Raw genomic sequence first — 16,867 nt, 5'->3', positions numbered from 1 at the left:
GCGTATGTGTGAGGGCGCGGGTTAGTGTTAGCGTACGGGTTAGGATTGGGGACGGGTGAGGGTCAGGCTTCGGGGAAGGGTTAGGGTTAGGGTTCGGGCTAGGGTTAGGGTTAGGGCACGAGGACAGTTTAGGGTCCAGGTGAGGGCACGACAACGCTTTAGGGGTAGCGTACGTGTGAGGGCGCGGGTTAGTGTTAGCGTACGGGTTAGGATTAGGGGACGGGTGTGGGTCAGGCTTCGGGGAAGGGTTAGGGATAGGGTTCGGGCTAGGGATAGGGTTAGGGGACGGGGACGGTTTAGGGTCCAGGTGAGGGTACGCCAACGTTTTAGGGGGAGCGTACGTGTGAGGGCGCGGGTTAGTATTAGCGTACGGGTTAGGATTAGGGGACGGGTGAGGGTCAGGTTTCGGGGAAGGGTTAGGGTTAGGGTTCGAGCTAGGTTTAGGGTTAGGGGACGGGGACGGTTTAGGGTCCAGGTGAGGGTACGATAACGCTTTAGGGGGAGCGTACGTGTGAGGGCGCGGGTCAGTGTCAGCGTACGTGTTAGGATGAGGGGACGGGTGAGGGTCAGGCTTCGGGGAAGGGTTAGGTTTAGGTTTGGGCTAGCGTTACGGTTAGGGGACGGGACGGTTTAGGATCCAGGTGAGGGTAGGACAACGCTTTAGGGGCAGCGTACCTTCGAGGGCGCGGGTTAGTGTTAGCGAACGGGTTAGGATTAGGGGACGGGTGAGTGTCAGGCTTCGGGGAAGGGTTAGGGTTAGGGTTCGGGCTAGGGTTAGGGTTAGGGGACGGGGACGGTTTAGGGTCCAGGTCAGGGTACGACAACGCTTTACGGGAAGCGTTCGTGTGAGGGCGCGGGTTCGTGTAAGCGTACGGGTTAGGATAAGGGGACGGATGAGGGTCAGGCTTCGGGGAAGGGTTAGGCTTAGGTTTGGGGCTTGGGTTATAATTAGGGGACGGGGACGGTTTAGGGTCCAGGTGAGGGTGCGACAACGCTTTAAGGGGAGCGTACGTGTGAGGGCGCGTGTTAGTGTTAGCGTACGAGTTAGGATTGGGAACGGGTGAGGGTCAGGCTTCGGGGAAGGGTTAGGGATAGGGTTCGGGCTAGGGATAGGGTTAGGGGACGGGGACGGTTTAGGGTCCAGGTGAGGGTACGACAACGCTTTAGGGGTAGCGTACTTGTGAGGGTGCGGGTTAGTGTTAGCGTACGGGTTAGGATTAGGGGACGGGTGAGGGTCAGGCTTCGGGGAAGCGTTAGGGTTAGGGTTCGGGCTAGGGTTAGGGTTAGGGGACGGGGACGGTTTAGGATCCAGGTGAGGGTAGGACAACGCATTAGGGGGAGCGTACCTGTGAGGGCGCGGGTTAGTGTTAGCGTACGGGTTAGGATTAGGGGACGGGTGAGGGTCAGGCTTCGGGGAAGGGTTAGGGATAGGGTTCGGGATAGGGTTAGGGTTAGGGTATGTGGTCGGTTTAGGGTCCAGGTGAGGGTAAGACAACGCTTTAGGGGGAGCGTAAGTGTGAGGGCGTGGGTTAGTGTTAGCGTACGTGTTAGGATGAGGGGACGGGTGAGGGTCAGGCTTCGGGGAAGGGTTAGGGTTAGGGTTCGGGCTAGGGTTAGGGTTAGGGGACGGGGACGGTTTAGGGTCCAGGTGAGGGTACGACAACGCTGTAGGGGGAGCGTGCGTGTGAGGGCCAGGGTTAGTGTCAGCGTACAGGTTAGGATTAGGGGACGGGTGCGGGTCAGGCTTCGGGGAAGGGTTAGGGTTAGGGTTCGGGCTAGGGTTAGGGTTAGGGGACGGGGACGGTTTAGTGTCCAGGTGAGGGTACGACAACGCTTTAGGGGTAGCGTACGTGTCAGGGTGCGGGTTAGTGTTAGCGTACGGGTTAGGATTAGGGGACGGGTGAGTGTCAGGCTTCTGGGAAGGGTTAGGTTTAGGGTTCGGGCTAGGGTTAGGATTAGGGGACGGGGATGGTTTAGGGTCCAGGTCAGGTTACGACAACGCTTTACGGGGAGCGTACGTGTGAGGGCGCGGGTTAGTGTAAGCGTATGGGTTAGGATTAGGGGACGGGTGAGGGTCAGGCTTCGGGGAAGGGTTAGGCTTAGGTTTGGGGATTGGGTTATAATTAGGGGACGGGGACGGTTTAGGGTCCTGGTGAGGGTACTACAATGCTTTAGGGGGAGTGTACGTGTTAGGGCGTGGGTTAGTGTTAGCGTACGGGTTAGGATTATGGGACGGGTGAGGGTCAGGCTTCGGGGAAGGGTTAGGGTTAGGGGACGGGGACGGTTTAGGATCCAGGTGAGGGTAGGACAACGCATTAGGGGGAGCGTACCTGTGAGGGCGCGGGTTAGTGTAAGCGTACGGGTTAGGATTAGGGGACGGGTGAGGGTCAGGCTTCGGGGAAGGGTTAGGGATAGGGTTCGGGATAGGGTTAGGGTTAGGGTATGTGGTCGGTTTAGGGTCCAGGTGAGGGTAAGACAACGCTTTAGGGGGAGCGTAAGTGTGAGGGCGTGGGTTAGTGTTAGCGTACGTGTTAGGATGAGGGGACGGGTGAGGGTCAGGCTTCGGGGAAGGGTTAGGGTTAGGGTTCGGGCTAGGGTTAGGGTTAGGGGACGGGGACGGTTTAGGGTCCAGGTGAGGGTACGACAACGCTGTAGGGGGAGCGTGCGTGTGAGGGCCCGGGTTAGTGTCAGCGTACAGGTTAGGATTAGGGGACGGGTGCGGGTCAGGCTTCGGGGAAGTGTTAGGGTTAGGGTTCGGGCTAGGGTTAGGGTTAGGGGACGGGGACAGTTTAGGGTCCAGGTGAGGGTACGACAACGCTTTAAGGGGAGCGTACGTGTGAGGGCGCGGTTTAGTGTTAGCGTACGGGTTAGGATTAGGGGACGGGTGAGGGTCAGGTTTCGGGGAGGGGTTAGGGTTAGGGTTCGGGCTAGGGTTAGGGTTAGGGGACGGGGACGGTTTAGGGTCCAGGTGAGGGTACGACAACGCTGTAGGGGGAGCGTGCGTGTGAGGGCCAGGGTTAGTGTCAGCGTACGGGTTAGGATTAGGGGACGGGTGTGGGTCAGGCTTCGGGGAAGGGTTAGGGTTAGGGTTCGGGCTAGGGTTAGGGTTAGCGGAAGGTGACGGTTTAGGATGCAGCTGAGGGTAGGACAACGCTTTAGGGGCAGCGTACCTTCGAGGGCGCGGGTTAGTGTTAGCAAATGGGTTAGGATTAGGGGACGGGTGAGGGTCAGGCTTCGGGGAAGGGTTAGGGTTAGGTTTCGGGCTAGGGTTAGGGTTAGGGGACGGGGACGGTTTAGGGTCCAGGTGAGGGTACGACAACGCTGTAGGGGGAGCGTGCGTGTGAGGGCCAGGGTTAGTGTCAGCGTACGGGTTAGGATTAGGGGACGGGTGAGGGTCAGGCTTCGGGGAAGGGTTAGGGTTAGGTTTCGGGCTAGGGTTAGGGTTAGGGGACGGGGACGGTTTAGGGTCCAGGTGAGGGTACGACAACGCTGTAGGGGGAGCGTGCGTGTGAGGGCCAGGGTTAGTGTCAGCGTACGGGTTAGGATTAGGGGACGGGTGTGGGTCAGGCTTCGGGGAAGGGTTAGGGTTAGGGTTCGGGCTAGGGTTAGGGTTAGCGGAAGGTGACGGTTTAGGATGCAGCTGAGGGTAGGACAACGCTTTAGGGGCAGCGTACCTTCGAGGGCGCGGGTTAGTGTTAGCAAATGGGTTAGGATTAGGGGACGGGTGAGGGTCAGGCTTCGGGGAAGGGTTAGGCTTAGGTTTGGGGCTTGGGTTATAATTAGGGGACAGGGACGGTTTAGGGTTCAGGTGAGGGTAGGACAACGCTTTAGGGGGAGCGTACGTGTTAGGGCGTGGGTTAGTGTTAGCGTACGGGTTAGGATTAGGGGACGGGTGAGGGTCAGGCTTCGGGGAAGGGTTAGGGTTAGTGTTCGGGCTAGGGTTAGGGTTAGGGGACAGGGACGGTTTAGGATACAGGTGAGGGTAGGACAACGCTTTAGGGGGAGCATACCTGTGAGGACGCGGGTTAGTGTTAGCGTACCGGTTAGGATTAGGGGATGGGTGAGTGTCAGGCTTCGGGGAAGGGTTAGGGTTAGGGGACGAGGACTGTTTAGAGTCCAGGTGAGGGTACGACAACGCTTTAGGGGGAGCGTACGTGTGAGGGCGCGTGTTAGTGTTAGCGAACGGGTTAGGATTAGGGGACGGGTGAGTGTCAGGCTTCGGGGAAGGGTTAGGGTTAGGGTTAGGGGACGGGGACGGTTTAGGGTACAGGTGAGGGTACGACAACGCTTTAGGGGGAGCGTACGTGTGAGGGCGCGGGTTAGTGTTAGCGTACGGGTTAGGATTAGGGGACGGGTGAGGGTCAGGCTTTGGGGAAGGGTTAGGGTTAGGGTTCGGACTAGTGACAGGGTTAGGGGACGGGTACAGTTTAGGGTCCAGGTGAGGGTACGACAACGCTTTAGGGGGAGCGTACGTGTGAGGGCGCGGGTTAGTGTTAGCGTACGGGTTAAGATTAGGGCACGGGTGAGGGTAAGGTTTCGGGGAAGGCTTAGGGATAGGGTTCGGGCTAGGGTTAGGGTTAGGGGACGGAACGGTTTAGGGTCCAGGTGAGGGTACGACAACGCTTTAGGGGGAGCGTACGTGTGAGGGCGCGGGTTAGTGTTAGCGTACGGGTTAGGATTAGGGGACGGGTGAGGGTCAGGTTTCGGGGTAGGGTTAGCATTAGGGTTCGGGCTAGGGTTAGGGTTAGGGGACGGGGACGGTTTAGGGTCCAGGTGAGGGTACGACAACGCTTTAGGGGGAGCGTACGTGTGAGGGCGCTGGTTAGTGTCAGCGTACGTGTTAGGATTATGGGACGGGTGAGGGTCAGGCTTCGGGGAAGTGTTAGGGTTAGGGTTCGGGCTAGGGTTAGGGTTAGGGGATGGGGGACGGTTTAGGGTCCAGGTGAGGGTACGACAACGCTTTAGGGGGAGCGTACGTGTGAGGGCGCGGTTTAGTGTCAGCGTACGGGTTAGGATTAGGGGACGGGTGAGGGTCAGGCTTCGGGGAAGGGTTAGGGTTAGGTTCGGGCTAGGGTTAGGGTTAGGGGATGGGGACGGTTTAGGGTCCAGGTGAGGGTAAGACAACGCTTTAGGGGGGAGCGTACGTGTGAGGGCGTGGGTTAGTGTCAGCGTAAGGGTTAGGATGAGGGGACGGGTGAGGGTCAGGCTTCGGGGAAGGGTTAGGGTTAGTGTTCGGGTTAGGGTTAGGGTTAGGGGACGGGGATGGTTTAGGGTCCAGGTGAGGGTACGACAACGCTTTAGGGGGAGCGTACGTGTGAGGGCGCGGGTTAGTGTCAGCGTACGGGTTAGGATTAGGGGACGGGTGAGGGTCAGGCTTCGGGGAAGGGTTAGGGTTAGGGTTCGGGCTAGGGTTAGGGTTAGGGGACGGGGACGGTTTAGGGTCCAGGTGAGGGTACGACGGTGCTTTAGGGGGAGCGTATGTGTGAGGGCGAGGGTTAGTGTTAGCGTACGGGTTAGGATTAGGGGACGGGTGAGGGTCAGGCTTCGGGGAACGGTTAGGGTTAGGGTTCGGGCTAGGGTTAGGGTTAGGGGACGGGGACGGTTTAGGGTCCAGGGGAGGGTATGACAAGGCTTTAGGGGGAGCGTACGTGTGAGGGCGTGGGTTAGTGTTAGCGTACGGGTTAGGATTAGGGGACGGGTGAGCGTCAGGCTTCGGGGAAGGGTTAGGGATAGGGTTCGGGCTAGAGTTAGGGTTAGGGGACGGGGACGGTTTAGGGTCCAGGTGAGGGTACGACAACGCTTTAGGGGGAGCGTGCGTGTGAGGGACCGGGTTAGTGTTAGCGTATGGGTTAGGATTAGGGGACGGGTAAGTGTCAGGCTTCGGGGAAGGTTTAGGGTTAGGGTTCGAGCTAGGGTTAGGGTTCGGGTTAGGGTTAGGTTTAGGGGACGGGGCCGGTTTAGGGTCCAGGTGAGGGTACGACAACGCTTTAGGGGGAGCGTACGTGTGAGGGCGCGGGTTAGTGTCATCGTACGGGTTAGGATTAGGGGACGTGTGAGGGTCAGGCTTCGGGGAAGGTTTAGGGTTAGTGTTCGGGCTAGGGTTAGGGTTAGGGGACGGGGACAGTTTAGGGTCCAGGTGAGGGTACGAGAAAGCTTTAGGGGGAGCGTGCGTGTGAGGGCGCGGGTTAGTGTTAGTTTTCGGTTTAGGATTATGGGACGGGTGAGGGTCAGGCTTCGGGGAAGGGTGAGGGTTAGGGTTCGGGCTAGGGTTAGGGTTAGGGGACGGGGACGGTTTAGGGTCCAGGTGAGGGTACGACAACGCTTTAGGGGAGCGTACATGTGTGGGCGCGGGTTAGTGTCAGCGTACAGGTTAGGATTAGGGGACGGGTGAGGGTCAGGCTTCGGGGAAGGGTTAGGGTTAGGGTTCGGGCTAGGGTTAGGGTTAGGGGACGGGGACGGTTTAGGGTCCAGGTGAGGGCACGACAACGCTTTAGGGGGAGCGTACGTGTGAGGACGCGGGTTAGTGTTAGCGTACGGGTCAGGATTAGGGGACGGGTGAGGGTCAGGCTTCGGGGAAGGGTTAGGGTTAGGGTTCGGGCTAGGGTTAGGGTTAGGGGACGGGGACGGTTTAGGGTCCAGGTGAGGTTACGACAAAGCTTTAGGGGAGCGTGCGTGTGAGGGCGCGAGTTAGTGTAAGCGTACGGGTTAGGATTAGGGGACGGGTGAGGGTCAGGCTTCGGGGAAGGGTTAGGGTTAGGGTTCGGGCTAGGGTTAGGGTTAGGGGACGGGGACGGTTTAGGGTCCAGGTGAGGTTACGACAAAGCTTTAGGGGGAGCGTACGTGTGAGGGGGTGGGTTAGTGTTAGCGTACGGGTTAGGATTAGGGGACAGGTGAGTGTCAGGCTTCGGGGAAGGGTTAGGGATAGGGTTCGGGCTAGGGTTAGTGTTAGGGGACGGGGACGGTTTAGGGTCCAGGTGAGGGTACGACAACGCTTTAGGAGGAGCGTACGTGTGAGGGCGTGGGTTAGTGTTAGCGTACGGGGTAGGATTAGGGGACGGGTGAGGGTCAGGCTTCGGGGAAGTGTTAGGTTTAGGGTTCGTGCTAGGGTTAGGGTTAGGGGACGGGGACGGTTTAGGGTCCAGGTGAGGGTACGACAACGCTTTAGGGGGAGCGTACTTGTGAGGGCGCGGGTTAGTGTTAGCGTACGGGTTAGGATTAGGGGACGGGTGAGGGTCAGTCTTCGGGGAAGGGTTAGGGTTAGGGTTCGGGCTAGGGTTAGGGTTAGGGGACGGGGACGGTTTAGGGTCCAGGTAAGGGTACGACAAGGCTTTAGGGGGAGTGTCCGTTTGAGGGCGCGGGTTAGTGTCATCGTACGGGTTAGGATTAGGGGACGGGTGAGGGTCAGGCTTAGGGGATGGGTTAGGGTTAGGTTTCTGGCTAGGGTTAGGGTTAGGGGACGGTGACGGTTTAGGGTCCAGGTGAGGGTACGACAACGCTTGAAGGGGAGCGTACGTGTTAGGGCGCGGGTTAGTGTTAGTTTTCGGTTTAGGATTATGGGACGGGTGAGGGTCAGGCTTCGGGGAAGGGTGAGGGTTAGGGTTCGGGCTAGGGTTAGGGTTAGGGGACGGGGACGGTTTAGGGTCCAGGTGAGGGTACGACAACGCTTTAGGGGGAGCGTACGTGTGTGGGCGCGGGTTAGTGTCAGCGTACAGGTTAGGATTAGGGGACGGGTGAGGGTCAGGCTTCGGGGAAGGGTTAGGGTTAGGGTTCGGGCTAGGGTTAGGGTTAGGGGACGGGGACGGTTTAGGGTCCAGGTGAGGGCACGACAACGCTTTAGGGGGAGCGTACGTGTGAGGACGCGGGTTAGTGTTAGCGTACGGGTCAGGATTAGGGGACGGGTGAGGGTCAGGCTTCGGGGAAGGGTTAGGGTTAGGGTTCGGGCTAGGGTTAGGGTTAGGGGACGGGGACGGTTTAGGGTCCAGGTGAGGTTACGACAAAGCTTTAGGGGAGCGTGCGTGTGAGGGCGCGAGTTAGTGTAAGCGTACGGGTTAGGATTAGGGGACGGGTGAGGGTCAGGCTTCGGGGAAGGGTTAGGGTTAGGGTTCGGGCTAGGGTTAGGGTTAGGGGACGGGGACGGTTTAGGGTCCAGGTGAGGTTACGACAAAGCTTTAGGGGGAGCGTACGTGTGAGGGGGTGGGTTAGTGTTAGCGTACGGGTTAGGATTAGGGGACAGGTGAGTGTCAGGCTTCGGGGAAGGGTTAGGGATAGGGTTCGGGCTAGGGTTAGTGTTAGGGGACGGGGACGGTTTAGGGTCCAGGTGAGGGTACGACAACGCTTTAGGAGGAGCGTACGTGTGAGGGCGTGGGTTAGTGTTAGCGTACGGGGTAGGATTAGGGGACGGGTGAGGGTCAGGCTTCGGGGAAGTGTTAGGTTTAGGGTTCGCGCTAGGGTTAGGGTTAGGGGACGGGGACGGTTTAGGGTCCAGGTGAGGGTACGACAACGCTTTAGGGGGAGCGTACTTGTGAGGGCGCGGGTTAGTGTTAGCGTACGGGTTAGGATTAGGGGACGGGTGAGGGTCAGTCTTCGGGGAAGGGTTAGGGTTAGGGTTCGGGCTAGGGTTAGGGTTAGGGGACGGGGACGGTTTAGGGTCCAGGTAAGGGTACGACAACGCTTTAGGGGGAGTGTCCGTTTGAGGGCGCGGGTTAGTGTCATCGTACGGGTTAGGATTAGGGGACGGGTGAGGGTCAGGCTTAGGGGATGGGTTAGGGTTAGGTTTCTGGCTAGGGTTAGGGTTAGGGGACGGTGACGGTTTAGGGTCCAGGTGAGGGTACGACAACGCTTGAAGGGGAGCGTACGTGTTAGGGCGCGGGTTAGTGTTAGCGTACGGGTTAGGATTGGGGTCGGGTGAGGGTCAGGCTTCGGGGAAGGGTTAGGGTTAGGGTTCGGGCTATGGTTAGGGTTAGGGGACGGGGACGGTTTAGGGTCCAGGTGAGGGTATGACAACGCTTTAGGGGGAGCGTACGTGTGAGGGCGTGGGTTAGTGTTAGCGTACGGGTTAGGATTAGGGGACGGGTGAGGGTCAGGCTTCGGGGAAGGGTTCGGGATAGGGTTCGGGCTAGAGTTAGGGTTAGGGGACGGGGACGGTTTAGGGTCCAGGTGAGGGTACGACAACGCTTTAGGGGGAGCGTGCGTGTGAGGGACCGGGTTAGTGTTAGCGTATGGGTTAGGATTAGGGGACGGGTAAGTGTCAGGCTTGGGGGAAGGTTTAGGGTTAGGGTTCGAGCTAGGGTTAGAGTTTGGGTTAGGGTTAGGGTTAGGGGACGGGGCCGGTTTAGGGTCCAGGTGAGGGTACGACAACGCTTTAGGGGGAGCGTACGTGTGAGGGCGCGGGTTAGTGTCATCGTACGGGTTAGGATTAGGGGACGTGTGAGGGTCAGGCTTCGGGGAAGGGTTAGGGTTAGTGTTCGGGCTAGGGTTAGGGTTAGGGGACGGGGACAGTTTAGGGTCCAGGTGAGGGTACGAGAAAGCTTTAGGGGGAGCGTGCGTGTGAGGGCGCGGGTTAGTGTTAGTTTTCGGGTTAGGATTATGGGACGGGTGAGTGTCCGGATTCGGGGAAGGGTGAGGGTTAGGGTTCGGGCTAGGGTTAGGGTTAGGGGACGGGGACGGTTTAGGGTCCAGGTGAGGGTACGACAACGCTTTAGGGGGAGCGTACGTGTGTGGGCGCGGGTTAGTGTCAGCGTACAGGTTAGGATTAGGGGACGGGTGAGGGTCAGGCTTCGGGGAAGGGTTAGGGTTAGGGTTCGGGCTAGGATTAGGTTTAGGGGACGGGGACGGTTTAGGGTCCAGGTGAGGGCACGACAACGCTTTAGGGGGACCGTACGTGTGAGGACGCGGGTTAGTGTTAGCGTACGGGTCAGGATTAGGGGACGGGTGAGGGTCAGGCTTCGGGGAAGGGTTAGGGTTAGGGTTCAGGCTAGGGTTAGGGTTAGGGGACGGAGACGGTTTAGGGTCCAGGTGAGGGTACGACAACGCTTTAGGGGGAGCGTACGTGTGAGGGCGCGGGTTAGTGTTAGCGTACGGGTTAGGATTAGGGGACGGGTGAGGGTCAGGCTTCGGGGAAGGGTTAGGTTTAGGGTTCGGGCTAGGGTTAGGGTTAGGGGACGGGGACGGTTTATGGTCCAGGTGAGGTTACGACAAAGCTTTAGGGGAGCGTGCGTGTGAGGGCGCGGGTTAGTGTAAGCGTACGGGTTAGGATTAGGGGACGGGTGAGGGTCAGGCTTCGGGGAAGTGTTAGGGTTAGGGTTCGGGCTAGGGTTAGGGTTAGGGGACGGGGACGGTTTAGGGTCCAGGTGAGGTTACGACAAAGCTTTAGGGGAGCGTGCGTGTGAGGGCGCGGGTTAGTGTAAGCGTACGGGTTAGGATTAGGGGACGCGTGAGGGTCAGGCTTCGGGGAAGGGTTAGGGTTAGGGTTCGGGCTAGGGTTAGGGTTAGGGGACGGGGACGGTTTAGGGTCCAGGTGAGGTTACGACAAAGCTTTAGGGGAGTGTGCGTGTGAGGGCGCGGGTTAGTGTAAGCGTACGGGTTAGGATTAGGGGACGGGTGAGGGTCAGGCTTCGGGGAAGGGTTAGGGTTAGGGTTCGGGCTAGGGTTAGGGTTAGGGGACGGGGACGGTTTAGGGTCCAGGTGAGGGTACGACAACGCTTTAGGGGGAGCGTACGTGTGAGGGCGCGGGTTAGTGTTAGCGTACGGGTTAGGATTAGGGGACGGCTGAGGGTCAGGCTTCGGGGAAGTGTTAGGGTTAGGGTTCAGGCTAGGGATAGGGTTAGGGGACGGGGATGGTTTAGGATCCAGGTGAGGGTAGGACAACGCTTTAGGGGGAGCGTACGTGTGAGGGCGCGGGTTAGTGTTAGCGTATGGGTTAGGATTAGGGGACGGGTGAGAGTCAGGCTTCGGGCAAAGGTTAGGGTTAGGGTTCGGGCTAGGGTTAGGGTTAGGGGACTGGGACGGTTTAGGGTCCAGGTGAGGGTACGACAACGCTTTAGGGGGAGGGTACGTGTGAGGGCGCGGGTTAGTGTCAGCGTACGTGTTAGGTTAGGGGACGAGTGAGGGTCAGGTTTGAGGGAAGGTTTAGGGTTAGTTTTCGGGCTAGGGTTAGGCTTAGGGGACGGGGACGGTTTAGCGTCCAGGTGAGGGTACGAGAACGCTTTAGGGGGAGCGTAAGTGTGAGGGCGCGGGTTAGTGTCAGCGTACGGGTTAGGATTAGGGGACGGGTGAGGGTCAGGCTTCGGGGAAGGGTTAGGGTTAGGGTTCGGGCTAGGGTTAGGGGACGGGGACGGGGACGGTTTAGGGTCCAGGTGAGGTTACAACAACGCTTTAGGGGGAGTGTACGTGTTAGGGCGCGGGTTAGTGTCAGCGTACGGGTTAGGATTAGGGGACGGGTGCGGGTCAGGCTTCGGGGAAGGGTTAGGGTTAGGGTTCGGGCTAGGGTTAGGGGACGGGGACGGGGACGGTTTAGGGTCCAGGTGAGGGTACAACAACACTTTAGGGGGAGCGTACGTGTGAGGGCGCGGGTTAGTGTCAGCGTACGGGTTAGGATTAGGGGACGGGTGAGGGTCAGGCTTCGGGGAAGGGTTAGGGTTAGGGTTCGGGCTAGGGTTAGGGTTAGGGGACGGGGACGGTTTAGGGTCCAGGTGAGGGTATGACAACACTTTACGGGGAGCGTACGTGTGAGGGCGCGGGTTAGTGTCAGCGTACGGGTTAGGATTAGGGAACGGGTGAGGGTCAGGCTTCGGTGAAGGGTTAGGGTTAGGGTTCGGGCTAGGGTTAGGGTTAGGGGACGGGTTCGGTTTAGAGTCCAGGTGAGGGTACGACAACGCTTTAGGGGGAGCGTACGTGTGAGGGCGCGGGTTAGTGTCAGCGTACGGGTTAGGATTAGGGGACGGGTGAGGGTCAGGCTTCGGGGAAGGGTGAGGGTTAGGGTTCGGGCTAGGGTTAGGGTTAGGGGACGGGGACGGTTTATGGTCCAGGTGAGGGTAAGACAACGCTTTAGGGGGAGCGTACGTGTGAGGGCGCGGGTTAGTGTCCGCGTACGGGTTAGGATTAGGGGACGGGTGAGGGTCAGGCTTCGGGGAAGGGTTAGGGTTAGGGTTCGGGCTAGGGTTAGGGTTAGGGGACAGGGACGGTTTAGGGTCCAGGTGAGGGTACGACAACGCTTTAGAGGGAGCGTACGTCTGAGGGCGCAGGTTAGTGTCAGCGTACGGGTTAGGATTAGGGGACGGGTGAGGGTCAGGCTTCGGGGAAGGGTTAGGGTTAGGGTTCGGGCTAGGGTTAGGGTTAGGAGACGGGGACGGTTTAGGGTCCACGTGAGGGTACGACAACGCTTTAGGGGGAGCGTACGTGTGAGGGCGTGGGTCAGTGTAAGCGTACGGGTTAGGATTAGGGGACGGGTGAGGTTCAGGCTTCGGGGAAGTGTTAGGGTTAGGGTTCGGGCTAGGGTTAGGGTTAGGGGACGGGGACGGTTTAGGGTCCAGGTGAGGGTACGACAACGCTTTAGGGGGAGCGTACGTGTGAGGGCGCGGGTTAGTGTTAGCGTACGGGTTAGGATTAGGGGACGGCTGAGGGTCAGGCTTCGGGGAAGGGTTAGGGTTAGGGTTCAGGCTAGGGATAGGGTTAGGGGACGGGGATGGTTTAGGATCCAGGTGAGGGTAGGGCAACGCTTTAGGGGGAGCGTACGTGTGAGGGCGCGGGTTAGTGTTAGCGTACGGGTTAGTATTAGGGGACGGGTGAGAGTCAGGCTTCGGGCAAAGGTTAGGGTTAGGGTTTGGGCTAGGGTTAGGGTTAGGGGACTGGGACGGTTTAGGGTCCAGGTGAGGGTACGACAACGCTTTAGGGGGAGGGTACGTGTGAGGGCGCGGGTTAGTGTCAGCGTACGTGTTAGGTTAGGGGACGAGTGAGGGTCAGGTTTGAGGGAAGGTTTAGGGTTAGGTTTCGGGCTAGGGTTAGGGTTAGGGGACGGGGACGGTTTAGGGTCCAGGTGAGGGTACGACAACGCTTTAGGGGGAGCGTACGTGTGAGGGTGCGGGTTAGTGTCAGCGTACGGGTTAAGATTATGGGACGGGTGAGGTTCAGGCTTCGGGGAATGGTTAGGGTTAGGGTTCGGGCTAGGGTTAGGGTTAGGGGATGGGGACGGTTTAGCGTCCAGGTGAGGGTACGACAACGCTTTAGGGGGAGCGTACGTCTGAGGGCGCAGGTTAGTGTCAGCGTACGGGTTAGGATTAGGGGACGGGTGAGGGTCAGGCTTTGGGGAAGGTTTAGGGTTAGGGTTCGGGCTACGGTTAGGGTTAGGAGACGGGGACGGTTTAGGGTCCAGGTGAGGGTACGACAACGCTTTAGGGGGAGCGTACGTGTGAGGGCGTGGGTCAGTGTCAGCGTACGGGTTAGGATTAAGGAACGGGTGAGGGTCAGGCTTCGGGGAAGGGTTAGGGTTAGGGTTCGGGCTAGGGTTAGGGTTAGGGGACGGGGACGGTTTAGGGTCCACGTGAGGGTACGACAACGCTTTAGGGGGAGCGTACGTGTGAGGGCGTGGGTCAGTGTCAGCGTACGGGTTAGGATTAAGGAACGGGTGAGGGTCAGGCTTCGGGGAAGGGTTAGGGTTAGGGTTCGGGCTAGGGTTAGGGTTAGGGGACGGGGACGGTTTAGGGTCCAGGTGAGGGTACGACAACGCTTCAGGGGGAGCGTTCGTGTGAGGGCGCGGGTTAGTGTCAGCGTACGGGTTAGGATTAGGGGACAGGTGAGGGTCAGGCTTCGGGGAAGGGTTAGGGTTAGGGTTCGGGCTAGGGTTACGGGACGGGGACGGTTTAGGGTCCAGGTGAGGGTACGACAACGCTTGAGGGGGAGCGTACGTGTGAGGGCGCGGGTCAGTGTCAGCGTACGGGTTAGGATTAGGGGACGGGTGAGGGTCAGGCTTCGGGGAAGGGTTAGGGTTAGGGTTCGGGCTAGGGTTAGGGTTAGGGGACGGGGACGGTTTAGGGTCCAGGTGAGGGTACGACAACGCTTTAGGGGGAGCGTACGTGTGAGGGCGCAGGTTAGTGTCAGCGTACGGGTTAGGATTAGGGGACGGGTGAGGGTCAGGCTTCGGGGAAGGGTTAGGTTTAGGTTTCGGGCTAGGGTTAGGGTTAGGGGACGGGGACGGTTTAGGGTCCAGGTGAGGGTACGACAACGCTTAAGGGGGAGCGTACGTGTGAGGGCGCGGGTTAGTGTCAGCGTACGGGTTAGGATTAGGGGACGGGTGAGGGTCAGGCTTCGGGGAAGTGTTAGGGTTAAGGTTCGGGCTAGGGTTAGGGTTAGGGGACGGAGACGGTTTAGGGTCCAGGTGAGGTTACGACAACGCTTTAGGGGGAGCGTACGTGTGAGGGCGCGGGTTAGTGTCAGCGTACGGCTTAGGATTAGGTGACGGGTGAGGGTCAGGCTTCGGGGAAGGGTTAGGGTTAGGGTTCGGGCTAGGGTTAGGGTTAGGGGACGGGGACGGTTTAGGGTCCAGGTGAGGGTACGACAACGCTTTAGGGGGAGCGTACGTGTCAGGGCGCGGGTTAGTGTCAGCGTACGGGTTAGGATTAGGGGACGGGTGAGGGTCAGGCTTCGGGGAAGGGTTAGGGTTAGGGTTCGGGCTAGGGTTAGGGTTAGGGGACGGGGACGGTTTAGGGTCCAGGTGAGGGTACGACAACGCTTTAGGGGGAGCGTACGTGTGAGGGCGCGGGTTAGTGTCAGCGTACGGGTTAGGATTAGGGGACGGGTGAGGGTCAGGCTTCGGGGAAGGGTTAGGGTTAGGGTTCGGGCTAGGTTTAGATTTAGGGGACGGGGACGGTTTAGGGTCCAGGTGAGGGTACGACAACGCTTTAGGGGGAGCGTACGTGTGAGGGCGCGGGTTAGTGTCAGCGTACGGGTTAGGATTAGGGGACGGGTGAGGGTCAGGCTTCGGGGAATGGTTAGGGTTAGGGTTCGGGCTAGGGTTAGGGTTAGCGGACGGGGACGGTTTAGGGTCAAGGTGAGGGTACGACAACGCTTTAGGGGGAGCGTACGTGTGAGGGCGCGGGTTAGTGTCAGCGTACGGGTTAGGATTAGGGGACGGGTGAGGGTCAGGCTTCTGGGAAGGGTTAGGGTTAGGTTTCGGGCTAGGGTTAGGGTTAGGGGACGGGGACGGTTTAGGGTCCAGGTGAGGGTACGACAACGCTTTAGGGGGAGCGTACGTGTGAGGGCGCGGGTTAGTGTCAGCGTACGGGTTAGGATTAGGGGACGGGTGAGGGTTAGGCTTCGGGGAAGGGTTAGGGTTAGGGTTCGGGCTAGGTTTAGGTTTAGGGGACGGGGACGGTTTAGGGTCCAGGTGAGGGTACGACAACGCTTTAGGGGGAGCGTACGTGTGAGGGCGCGGTTTAGTGTCAGCGTACGGGTTAGGATTAGGGGACGGGTGAGGGTCAGGCTTCGTGGAAGGGTTAGGGTTAGGGTTCGTGCTAGGGTTAGGGTTAGCGGACGGGGACGGTTTAGGGTCCAGGTGAGGGTACGACAACGCTTTAGGGGGAGCGTACGTGTGAGGGCGCGGGTTAGTGTCAGCGTACGGGTTAAGATTAGGGGACGGGTGAGGGTCAGGCTTCGGGGAAGGGTTAGGGTTAGGGTTCGGGCTAGGGTTAGGGTTAGGGGACGGGGACGGTTTAGGGTCCAGGTGAGGGTACGACAACGCTTTAGGGGGAGCGTACGTGTGAGGGCGCGGGTTAGTGTCAGCGTACGGGTTAGGATTAGGGGACGGGTGAGGGTCAGGCTTCGGGGAAGTTTTAGGGTTAGGGTTCAGGCTAGGGTTAGGGTTAGGGGACGGGGACGGTTTAGGGTCCAGGTGAGGGTACGACGACGCTTTATGGGGAGCGTACGTGTGAGGGCACGGGTTAGTGTCAGCGTACGGGTTAGGATTAGGGGACGGGTGAGGGTCAGGCTTCGGGGAAGGGTTAGGGTTAGGGTTCGGGCTAGGGTTAGGGTTAGGGGACGGGGACGGTTTAGGGTCCAGGTGAGGGTACGACAACGCTTTAGGGGGAGCGTACGTGTGAGGGCGCGGGTCAGTGTCAGCGTACGGGTTAGGATTAGGGGACGGATGAGGGTCAGGCTTCGGGGAAGGGTTAGGGTTAGGGTTCGGGCTAGGGTTAGGTTTAGGGGACGGGGACGGTTTAGGGTCCAGGTGAGGGTACGACAACGCTTTAGGGGGAGCGTACGTGTGAGGGCGCGGGTTAGTGTCACCGTACGGGTTAGGATTATGGGACGGGTGAGGGTCAGGCTTCGGGGAAGGGTTAGGGTTAGGGTTCGGGCTAGGGTTAGGGTTAGGGGACGGGGACGGTTTAGGGTCCAGGTGAGGGTACGACAACGCTTTAGGGGGAGCGTACGTGTGAGGGCGCGGGTCAGTGTCAGCGTACGGGTTAGGATTAGGGGACGGGTGAGGGTCAGGCTTCGGGGAAGGGTTAGGGTTAGGGTTCGGGCTAGGGTTAGGGTTAGGGGACGGGGACGGTTTAGGGTCCAGGTGAGGGTACGACAACGCTTTAGGGGGAGCGTACGTGTGAGGGCGCGGGTCAGTGTAATCGTACGGGTTAGAATTAGGGGACGGGTGAGGGTCAGGCTTCGGGGAAGTGTTAGGGTTAGGGTTCGGGCTAGGGTTAGGTTTAGGGGACGGGGACGGTTTAGGGTCCAGGTGAGGGTACGACAACGCTTTAGGGGGAGCGTACGTGTGAGGGCGCGGGTTAGTGTCACCGTACGGGTTAGGATTAGGGGACGGGTGAGGGTCAGGCTTCGGGGAAGGGTTAGGGTTAGGGTTCGGGCTAGGGTTAGGGTTAGG

The sequence above is a fragment of the Grampus griseus genome, assembly GCF_964374135.1.
Source record: "Grampus griseus genome assembly, chromosome: 11".
NCBI lineage: Eukaryota > Metazoa > Chordata > Mammalia > Artiodactyla > Delphinidae > Grampus > Grampus griseus.
This window is presented reverse-complemented; position numbering follows the sequence as displayed.